Here is a 12,345-nt window from a genome sequence, read left to right as displayed (position 1 = left end):
AGCGGCCCCCCCGGCCAGCTTTCCCCAGTTTATCTACTGAGCATGACGTCACATGGTATGGAATGTCCCTTTGGCCAGTTTGGCTGTGCCCCCTCCCAGCTTCTTGTGCACCTCCAGCCTTCTCAGTCAGTAGAGCATGGGAAACTAAAAAGTCCTTGACTAGTGTAAGCATTACCTAGCAACAACTAAAACATCGGTGTGTTATCAATCAACATTATTCTCACCCTAAATCCAAAACACAGCACTGTACCAGCTCCTAGGAAGGAAATTAACTCTGTCCCTGCCGAAACCAGGACAGGGGTGCTGTGCTAGTTCCTGGACAGGAGTGGCTGCTCAAGGCTGCCGAAATCCCTGAGGCCAGCCTCCGAGGAAGAGCAAAACCAGAAGAGCAAACCTCACTACGTCACCTGCACCTGACACCTCCTGATCACCGTGAGCCACCAGACACATATCTCGGTGAGCACCAGGTAGGAGGTGGCACTGCCTTCTTGCTCCTTTGCACTTCAGAAATCTGGCAATGTCAGGCACCTTCATCTCACTACTGTTCACGGGTGTAGCCCCAGCACAAGCTGCATCCAGCCATGAAGTGCAGGTTGGCTAGTCCCAATTGGGAAGGCCAGAAGCTGGGCTAAAAGCAAAGTTGTACTCCCTGGCATGAATTTAGTCTTACTTCAAATTCAATTGCTAGACCTACATCCTAGATGCTAATCTCATAAAGAGATTACTGATAGTGTAAAAGTCGACTTGCTAAGGATTCCCTTGAAATCCTACCGAGCTCATTAAACTTCTACTCACTCAAAGATTAAGGGAAAAAGAGCAGCACAATATCAACAGCACCCTATACCTCAGCCTATCTGATGAGTCTAAATGAATAACAGGTGGGAGGTAACATGCAATGGTTGCTTTGCAGGTGATAATTTGTCAATTACTGATGCCAGGTGTTCACAGACAGCTACAGTGACATAAAAAGACCCATAAGGTACTTTGGGATCCTTTAGGATCTGCTCTGCTGAAAGAGCAATCCCCACCAGGGTAAGTCTCCCCATGCACTCAGCTGCAGTGGCTGAGAGCAACTGATGAACTCCTGCACTTGCAGACCAGCCCCAGCCATTGGGGACTCATTGCAAGGGGATTGCTCTCATGGGTTATAGCATTAATTGGTCTTGCTGTGCCAAATTTAGTTGAATATTTTGATATAGAGGTGATATGAGCCTGCTATTTTCCTGGTCAGGTTCTAACAAGGGGGATAGGTGCTGTTTGCCATCCTTTGTAACCGTTCTCATTTAGGCCGATAAAGACATCGGTTTAAAGCTGCTCTGTTTATCAAAAGTTCAGACAATAAAATCCACATAGGTCAAAATAAGAACTAACTTAGGGAAACATATCCTTGGACTGAAAATAACGTGGCTATTGCATTAATTTACTTGACTTTTGTACATACCTAGTGAAAGCAACCACAAAGCATGGAGTAATTAAGCAGAAAGGCAACTTCATCATGAAAGGGAGAACGGAATGATTTCCCTGGGGAAAACAAGTTTGAACATTGTTTGAGGAAGGGTGTTGTTTCTTTATTAACATTTTCTAAAGAATGAGGATTTATATGGTTTCCTTGTGATTAAATGGTATTGCATAAATAAGTAGTTACAAAAGAGTCTCAGAAGAGCACAGTTGTGATGTGCTCACATCTTAAGTCCATTATGCACTGCCAGAGATTACATGTATGGGTACTACTGTGTTGGATTTGCATGGCAAGGCTTTGGTAGCGGGGGGGTACAGGGGTGGCTTCTGTGAGCAGCTGCTAGAAGCTTCCCCCATGTCCGACAGAGCCAATGCCAGCCGGCTCCAAGACAGACCTGCTGCTGGCCAAGGCTGAGCCAATCAGCAACGGTGGTAGCACCTCTGTGAGAACATATTTAAGAAGGGGAAAAAAAACAAACCTGCACAACAGCAATTGCAGCTGGAGAGAGGAGTGAGAATATGTGAGAGAAACAACTCTGCAGACACCAAGGGCAGTGAAGAAGGAGGGGGAGGAGGTGCTCCGGGCACCAGAGCAGAGATTCCCCTGCAGCCCCTGGAGAAGACCATGGTGAGGCAGGCTGTGCCCCTGCAGCCCATGGAGGTTAATGATGGAGCAGATATCCACCTGCAGCCTGTGGAGGATCCCACACCAGATCAGGTGGATGCCTGAAGGAGGCTGTGACCCCGTGGGAAGGCCACGCTGGAGCAGGCTCCTGGCAGAACCTGTGAACCCATGGAGAGAGGAGCTCACACTGGAGCAGGTTTGCTGGCAGGGATTATGACCCTGTGGGGGACCCACACTGGAGCAGTTCGTGAAGAACTGCAGGCCATAGGAAGGACTCACGTTGGAGAAGTTTGTGGAGGACTGTCTCCTGTGGGAGGGACCCCACGCTGGAGCAGGGGAAGAGTGTGAGGAGTCCTCCCCCTGAGGAGGAAGGAGCGGCAGAGACAATGTGTGATGAACTGACCACAACCCCCGTTCCTTGTCCCCCTGTGCCGCTGGGCAGGGAGGAGGTAGAGAAAATCAGGAGTGTAGTTAAGTCCGAGAAGAAGGGAGGGGTGGGGGGAAGGTGTTTTAAGATTTAGGTTTTTATTTCTTATTATCCTACTCTGATTTGATTGGTAGTAAGTTAAACTAATTTCCCCGAGTCGAGTCTGTTTTGCCCGTGATGGTAATGGCTGAGTGCTCTCTCCCCGTCCTTACCTTGACCCACAAGCTTTTCATTATATTTTCTCTTCCCTGTCCAGCTGAGGAGGGGGAGTGATAGAGTGGCTTTGGTGGGCACCTGGCGTCCAGCCAGGGTCAACCCACCACAACTACACAGACAATAGACTTTTTAAAAGCACACTTAGTGACAAACAAATGTAAAACGAAACTTTAAATGAAAAAACATCTCCTTAATATGGAATTATGAAATTAATCTTCACTAGTTATCAAAGGAATGCATTAAAAGTCTGCACTTTATTTTTGTCCAGAGTAGGAAGTATTAAATTAACTAAAATAAAATTTTAAAATGTCAGCAAGTTTTTTGGGGGTAATGAAAAGCCAATTGTCATATTGTCATAAAATTGACTTACATTTTCTACAAAAAATGGTGTGAATATTTGTGATGGGATGAATACTTGGGTCCATATGATCTGGCCTATATCATGCTAGCAGCAATACAATGCAATTAGTAATAAAAAATGGACATATTGTTTTCACATCTAGAATTTATTACATATTAAGAAAAAGTCATGTACTTTATAAAAATACTAGAACAAAAAGGAAAAGAAAATGCAAAGAAAGTATAGTTCCATGAAGTACTGGGACAACATAAAGAAGACAGAAATACATCAAGTTTTTGTTATTTTAATCTTCACAAAATAACTTAATTGTGGTAGAATGGTCAAAAGTGTTAACTACATTAAGAAAGAACAGAAAATACAGCAAGGAAAGGATGTGAACTGAAATGAAATCAGCTTTGTCTTATGTGCTTATATTCAGACTGAAGGACTGAAAAATTTCATGTAGCAAAGCTAAATCATTAATGGTAATCTCCTAGAAATTATGCAAGATGCATAACGTCTTAGAATATTGGAGAAGAGAGTTACACATACTTAAATCAGATTTAACAATAAATTTAATTTGGTTTAAGAAGGGAAAACTGTGGATCTCATAATTCAATAAAAAGATCATGAGAAATAGCATTGAATTTTGACTGATATGAAAAGATGTTCCTTTAATACCTACTTAGCTAATGATCTTATTTTTAGCAATTTTTAACAATTATCAAGCATACATTGTATGCTTGCACAGCAAGAATAAGATGTAAATGTAACATGATTGCTCAGTTCAAGAAAGCATTTTACTAAAGTAAAAATCCTGACAATGTTCTTATCTTTCATCTAACTCTGAGGTTTGGCAGGTGCAATTAACAATCATCAGTGATCTCATCTTGAGCAGGAGTGGAGGAAACATGTTTCAGACCAAAAAATTCTCTTTATCTGATAGGACCATCTAATTTATATATTACCTTTTGAACTCTGTGAGGTGATATACCCCAAAACATGCTTTGAGTAACAGATTCTGTTGACTAAGATGTACATTTACACATTTGACACAGGAATCCACTGGATCATTATCAGATCCTCACTTCTTGAAGTGTTCAGCATCAGCCCAGCCTCATTTCATAAACAATTTGTAGGAACAGCTGAGGCTAAAACATCTTTAGGCCCTGCCTAAGCATACTCCAGATTAACAGCTTAATTCATTATGTTGTCAATTTATTATTCCATCCATAAAATCATATGTGGTCTTCTGTGTTTAAGGTTCCTCTCTTATTTCTGCTATACAAACTAAAAAGACTCTTTCCTATCTGTGCCTTTTAGGAATTTGTTTTCTTTTTGTAACAAAAAAAACTTTCAATAGAGGGAGAAGACTTTTGAAGTGCAAATAATGTCAAACCTGCTAATTTTTCTCCTTTAAAGGAATACCAGAATCCCAGAAAGATGCAGAAGAATTACATGACCTCTGAGGAAATGCTGGAAGAACTCAGTCCACAGGAGGGGAGACTGGAGCAGGGCATGATAATAGTCTGCAAAGATGTGAAATGTTGCTGCATGAAGGAAGGTCATAAATTATCCTACATATCTACTCGGAAAAGGACAAGAAATACAGGAAAAGAAACAATGGAATCAGTTTAGCAAGGGAGAATTAGGTACCAGGAAAAAACTTCTTAATAGTATCATTAAGTACTTGGGCAGATTATTTAGTGAGAGACTTTTGAAAAACTAAATAGGATAGTTGTCAGAAACTACAACACTCACTTGTCTCTCCTTCACCAAGAGCAGTCTTCACGGTTTTCCAATTTACCTTTCTATCTCTAGAAATTAAGAAATATTTTCCAGGTTTCAGTTCAACATTCACATATGCTCATGAAAAGAAATATAATTGTGGCATTGATTTGCAACCTTAAACCGATGTAACGCTTAACTTCTGTGTTAATGCAAGTCTTCAATACAAGCAAGTCTTGGGCACTTGAGGGACACTGGGGAAGAGGATGACAATGGATGAGTGACTGCCGCTGAGAAGTTGTCACAGGTGGCCTGTCCACTTCAGTGGCCTCTCAGCTGCTTTACCAGCCCCATGAGGCACTAATGCTACCCTAGTTTAGAGGAGGGGAAAAAGGGTCTGTAGTTCCTCAGCCCAATCATATAACCAAAGGGACACAGGCTCAATTTAAAAAGCAGAAAATTTGGTGAAAAATAAAACTCAGTCACCCTTTGCAATATGAGCAAGAGAGAAGTGAAGGGTGAAGGAGAGGAGATTTCAGGCTGAGATTCACTGACAGCCTGAGTCAGTTCCCCCAGGGCCTTCAGGGGCCTCTCTGTGTCCTGGGCCCAGCTGGGCAGGGCCACCCTCACCCTGGAGCTGGCACTGGGTCTGCCTGCTTCTGTACAGAGCCGTTTCAGTACACTAAGACAGCAGAGATGTAGTCCTTTTTCCTGTAATGCACTGAAGCAGCTCATAACAAGGTCAAACTAGACCCAGAGCGGGTGGGAGGTGGGGGTCAGGGCTGAAAAGCTCTGGTGTGAAGGGCAAATCTCTAGGTCCACCATGTAACATCAGTCTTGGACTCGCAAGGGATGGTGAGACCTAGCCAAGCTTTCCTTGGAGAGAAGCAGCAGCTGACTGCTTGAAAATTTCTCTTATTTTTCACAATAAGAGAATGGGGTGTTAAAATGAGACTAGCATGCTAAAACGAGAGAGTAAACTGCAGAGCCGAAGTCATCACCATCCTGATAGACGTCTGAGTGAGCACCAGGAGGTCTCAGCACTTGTTTCCAGTGACAGGGCCACAGGTGCCACATTCGAGGGAAGGAAGGCCCCCATCTGGGAGACTGCACCCAAGGATGCACGTCACAGCTGCAGACGTTGCCTAGCCCTGCCTGATGACCCAAGAGCATTTCAACCTCAATATTTTAGCTGAGGTACAGCAGACCAATGTATGCTCCATGACTGCTGATTTACAGATACACTCATCAACCTTTTGTACTACCCTTCAACTGCTTCTCATTAACTGACCCTCAGTAATCATTGGAAATAATCAACATGCAACTCTGGACTATTGTTTAAATAACAGCTTGTGTAAGAAAAAAATAAGTAGGCCAGCCATACTTCCTGGATAACAGTATATAGTTATAAAAATAACTGGAAAAATGCCTGTTCTTTATATTATCTCTATGATGAGTCATTGTTTTCTTCCTTTGCTTTATCACTGTTTCCTTCCTTATAAAAAAACCCATATACCACTGTCCAGAAAGAAAGGCTTCAAAATATTTTCCACAGGCTAATACTTCAAGGAGCATCTGGACGATGCTCTTAGTCATATGGTTTAGTGTTAGGTAGTCCTGTGAGGAGCAGGGAGTTGGACTTGATGATTCTTATGGGTCCATTCCAACTCGAGATATTCTATGATTCTATGATAATTTTCTACACCTTTTTAATCCCTTTCTTTATGTTAATTCCCTACCATACCTAAATGGTATGACTTGAATATTTAAGAGAAGCATATTGAAGCAGAAAGGTTGGCAGAAAATGTATTTAAGACTGTTTTCTTCCCCCGCTACCTGTGGATTAGTGAGGTCCAGAACATGATTTTAAATATGGCTAATAAGGGTGTGTGAAAAATATCACATCTGAAAAATGTCCTAATGCCAGCTCCCCAACACCGATTCACAGCCTAACCTGCCTGTCAGTCTCTACGGGGGTGGGAGGTATGTAGTAACCGAAATCTCTTTACATCGACTGGCAAGGAAGACACTGTAGTTCTTCCCCTCCTCACACACCTTCCAAATACAATTGTATCAAACCTATTTTCTGAAAGAGGAAGGAAATTTCATAATTAACAGCACAGAAGGAGATAGAGAGAGCAGACGTTCACATGGACTGTTACCAAGGGAATCTCTTCACAACAAAACTATAAAAAGATCTGTAGGGCTCAGTTTCTTTTTTTTGTTCTGGGAAGTTACACACAGTAGTTCAAATAAAGAGTAAAAGGAGCTCTGTGAACAGCTCTAAAGGCTGGCTTTAATCTGAAATAGTTTCCAGATTTCTTTGTTATGAAGGGCATCCAAATCTATCACAGCTCTTCCAGGCATAGTCTGAGCATTGTAATATCACTGCAATGCAATTTGTTCTTCTTTTATTTCTTTTGGGGGTTTGAATTTATAACTCTATGGGAGCAGAAAGTGGTTTGGCTAAGGCTCAGTCATCGGTTGTTTACCTACTTCTCAGGACAGCCTAATCCTGAAGCTATCACCTTACTTAGCCTGAACATGCCCTGGGCACACTACTTTGGTCGCACCATTTGTGCAGAATTGCCTGTTTTGGAGAGAAAGGCACCTATCGTTTGCCTAAAGTAATCCATATTTAGGCAGACAGTCATCTGAGCTCCACTAATGAGCTTGAAAAGAGCTACAGGGGTGATGGTCATGGTTGGGATTTATGGTTCAGATCCTGTTTGCAGGACAAGTTTGTTTGTCTAGTTTGTGCTGACAATGCAAACCACGTGTGCCGCAGGGAGCTGAGGCCAGGGCTCCAAGTCTGCTTTAGCCCAGCCACCAGCCATGGGCATGCAGTTAGACCAGCCTCCCTCTTGCCTCTTCTCTCTCTGACTCACCTACTCCTGGCTGCGTGGACACAAAAAGAGGGGTGGAGAGTGTCCTCACCTAAGGTAAGCCAGGCACCACATTTAGGGAACTTTGAAGGTTTTAGATTCAACTCCTTTTACCCACTGCTGGTCTTCCACAAACACCTTGACTGTTACAAACAAGACAGTCAGTAATCTGCAGCCACTGCTAGCACCATGTACCCATCTTAAAAAAGAATTCAGCAGACCAGAGCACAAAATGCTGAAGGCATCTAAAGCTTCTTGTTGAGTCCTGCCTTCTCAGGGAAGAGGTAAACACCTACCATAAATGTACCAAGCTGTTTTCTGGGGCTATATATCCCAAGCAAAATGTAGAGAGAGGGAGAAGTACCCAATATACTACATAGCTCTCTGCTAAAAAGAAATCTGAGAAAAAGTGAGAAAATTGAGAAAAAAGTGCTCAACCTGGACATTTCAGACAGGAAGACTGGATTACACCCACTGGTATTAATAGCCTGGGGAATTATCTAATGTAAAAAAAATTTACCAGGTGCTCCTTTGCATTATTAACCAAAACCTAGCAATTTCTTCACTAAAGCATAGACAGAGAAAGAGGAAACTTAGAAACCCACAAAGCCAAATCTTGCCATTCCTATCTCTGCAACTAATGAATGTTAAGAGGGTGGAATAGGATGTGAAAAATAATTAAGAAGGTAGGAACAAGCTGCATGTAGAAACATCCATTTGACAGACAGCTGTGAAAGGAGCTGGTCATTTCCATGGACAAAACCAGAATCTCTATGGTGAGTAAGAAAATTTTGCACTGCCCAAACCTGCCCTGATTTTCAACATTTCCGGACACAGAAAAAGTTAAAGGTTAGTGATTCTGTTCCCAGCTCTACCCTTGTGCAACCTATCAGGCCCTCCTCCTTTCCAATCAAACCATACATCCTCTAACTTTTACATCTGCACAAAATGATGGTGGTGTGAATTCTAACTGACATGTAGAAAAATGTTTTCAGCTCCTCAGATACAAGACATCATGTCACGATACACAGCATTAAAAACTGCTAGGATGATCTGAACTACCTCTAGAAAGCTGGTAAGCCTTGGTCAAAACTTCAAATTCAAGTCAAGGCCAGCTCCCAGCTGAAGTACTCTCCAAGGCCATATTCTCTGCAGCCAATGTCGTGCCTTCTTCATTTAACACTGACCTCTAAACATTCATCTAAGTAGGCATATCATCCATCAAAGTACACTTTTGTGGATGCTGTTCATATCATTGCATGTACAGAGTGCTCTTAACTTAGCTGAATTTCCATATTTATGAAGCCAATGTGCATTTAAAATGAGTTTGGGCTCCTGCCCACATTTTTAGTAATCTCGCTCTTTTTCTTGGCAGCATCACAGTCTATCAAACATAAGTCTGGTCTGGAAAGCTTCAGTGCAGAATACATTTTCCTTGTTATTTTACATGAGGCAGTGTCACTGCATTCGTGAGCTTAATTCTTCATACCAAAACATATGCATGCACTGTTTAAATTACGCTCTTCATTTCAGTAACATTTTGTCAGACGCTTCATTAGGAGGCATGTAAACAACAGAAGACGAGCAAATATTTGCAAGATCATTTCCTATACCATGAGCATCGATTAGTTCTGCACAAGTTCTGCCCAACTTTGCATAAAACAACAGTACAGATTAAAGATCAAAACCAAATGTGATGTTTGGGCTGCAGCACAACCCCATACATTATTTTCATCTACTATATATAGCTTTTTTAAAAAAGAAGATGAATTTGGTTAGTCTTAACACTTAGAGACTGGCTGGAGTACTTGGAGAGATTTACGATTCTCAGTAAAGACTGATGAAAGCTAGACAGGGTTTGAGCATATCAGAAAACAACAAACAGTATGAGAAAAAAGAGGAACCAAGGAATTATAAGCCAGGCAGACTAAACTGAATTCCTGGAAAGGTAGTAGAAAAAATGGTACTATTTGTTAATCATGAAAGGATAACTAGATAGTAAGGAATCATAGTCAATCCCTAAGGAAAGAGCAGTAATTAACAGTTTATGTTGAACTGGAGGTGTACTGACGAGGGGTTTATGGAAAGATTTGGTGCTATTCTGTATGTTAACAGCTCAGATAATGGCAAAAGGTGTACTTAATAAATTATTAAAACTTGGCAAATGAATTTAAATTAAACAGTGCTCAGGAAGAGGCGTTATTGCAGAGCTGTCTATCCTGTAAATGGATGCAGGCATGTGTGCTTCACCCATGCCAGCGATGTGAGGCCCCAAGGGGATTTCTAGGTCCAGTTTGGCATGTCCAGCATTCGAGGGACCATTCCCATGAAGCAGTTTGAACACAGCCACCACCAGCCTGTTCTGGAGCAACCAAAAGCTTATTACTAGCACAGATGTGGACCGCTCTAGCCCAGCTGTCCTGAGGAGCTGGCAACATTGCAAAGCACACTGACATTATTAGTACAGAAGCTTTGAGTAGGTTGCCCAAGGGAGGGGTGAAATCGTCATCACTGTTGGAAACTTTGTAAGAGGTTCTATCTGTCAGCAGCTGCTTAGTTTTAGCTGACACTGCCTTTGGGCAGGACCTTCTCAGTTCCCTATTTCTATTATGTATATGATAAAAGGTTCCTATTCACAGGATATATAAAATTCTAAGATCTTTAACCTTTAAGTTATGTCATGCCTTCTATTGCTTACTTTAGTATTAGAAGAAACTCTATTTGCACTTTCCTTTCAGTGGCATCCAGAACAAAAGAGAATATGTTTATTCAAGCATGATTGAAATCCCTCCTAAATTCAAAATTAGATATTTTTGAAGCTTATAAATCTGAAGTGACACATTTCACAATACAGCTAGTGTGACATGGAAGTGACTCATCCCAGTACGAGAACACAGTGTGTCTGTGTACTGAAGCTTTACATACTGATTGCTTTTATAAGACTCTGAAGTAAAATGCAGTTCTATCAGCTAAGAACTTGACATTTCCAGCACCACAACAGATTTGCACGGATGCTGTATGTTAGGAATTATAATTGTTATTTTTGCAATTGCCTTGCTGAACTTTACATTTTGAGTATCTATGAATGATACTGCTCCTGCGTACAAACTAGAATGGCTGGATAACTGCTTCACCCCATGTGCAGCATCACCACCTACTTTTCTTCACATACCAGGTGAAGCACCTCTGTCCTTTTCTCTCCTCTGTTGCCTCTGTCTCTTTGCACAGACAGGAATGATGTGAAGGAAGAGACTGGATCCACGTGTGCTCCTCCACTGCAATTTGCTGTTGCAGAGACCAGCAACTAATGGTCCCTGCACATCAGTCTCACCATGAAGAGATTGAGGAAAACAGGGAATTGGCAAGAAATGTGCAGGGGTTAAGATACTAACAAGAAGCAGAGGACTGAGAGGTAGATAGCAGTCTTGGGAGGGAATCTGATACTGGGAGACAGAAGATAAGTGACCGCAGGATGACAAACAACATGTACCCACAGCCACTCAGAAACATGAAGAGGAGGAAAACATTGCTTTCAACTTCTGCCTCCTTACTTTCTTTTCTCAATTGATTTCTTTGGTTTGTTTTGTTGTTGGTTTTTTTTTTCACGCTGACGCTATAATTAATTTCCTGAGGACATGGGAGTCCAATTGCTTGGAGCCTCATATCTGCTTTGGACCCTGATTTAGAATACCAGCTGCAACTTTTACTACTGGAAGCACTCATCTAATTGACCATAGGAGTTAAGTATATGGGAGCATCAAGCCAGTTTTCCAAGTGGGTTAATGTAGTAATCACGGCCACAGGAAGAGATCCAGGGTGAGTATCTGATACAGGACATTGTCCAAAGCAAGTGCCAGTGAACTATAATGAGTAAAGATACATGTATTTTGAAACTAATATTCTTTTATAAACAGGCCTCTTAGTTGCTAAATAAAAAAATGCCTGTATTAAACCATTAGTAGAAACCATGGATTTGACAACAGTGCCCAAAAAGGTAATCCTGTATTTGTGGTACCCTATTGATGAGCCCTGCACTCACCCATGACCTGGACCGTCTGGCTGCGATGCCAGGCACAGCTTCACTGCCAAGCTGCTCTGAGCAAAATGTCATGCAGCAGATTGGAGAATCAAGCCTTGCACATCTGCAGTCTTGATAAGGACTCCACTCAGTGGTAAATAAAAAAGGCTGCAGCTCTTAAGGGCGGCAGCACGTGAGGGAAGCCGCTGGTAGCCTACGTGCCAGAGCCAGCGATCTGAGCTGGTCTGGCATCACCTCACTCCTGTCTGCAAGCCGAAGCCTCGTGCCCAGGCTGATCTGCTTTAAACAGTGAGAAAGGTGCCAGAGAGCCATGTGAGCCATGCCTCACACCTGCTCTGCGTCTGAAGGGGCTGTGAATGTCTGTGCCTGGTCTCGTTGGCAGACTCAGAGCTACAGCAAAGTCACTCACCCACTAATCAAGAGCAGACCATGACTTAAACGGACAGCTAGCTTTCCCTGAAACACAGTAAAAATCACAAGAATACTTTAAAGCATAGGGTAAGGAATTACTTTCTTTCACTACTATCTCTGGCCCTTTTTCAGCAATCACAGGACTTTTCCTAAAGCATTACCAGCGGTACGAGATCTTTAGCTCATGTTATCTACAGACAAATTCACAAAACAGGC

The sequence above is a fragment of the Aptenodytes patagonicus genome, chromosome 2 (assembly GCF_965638725.1).
Source record: "Aptenodytes patagonicus chromosome 2, bAptPat1.pri.cur, whole genome shotgun sequence".
Classification (NCBI taxonomy): domain Eukaryota; kingdom Metazoa; phylum Chordata; class Aves; order Sphenisciformes; family Spheniscidae; genus Aptenodytes; species Aptenodytes patagonicus.
The sequence above is the reverse complement of the archived record's forward strand: the minus strand, read 5'-3'. Positions refer to the sequence as shown.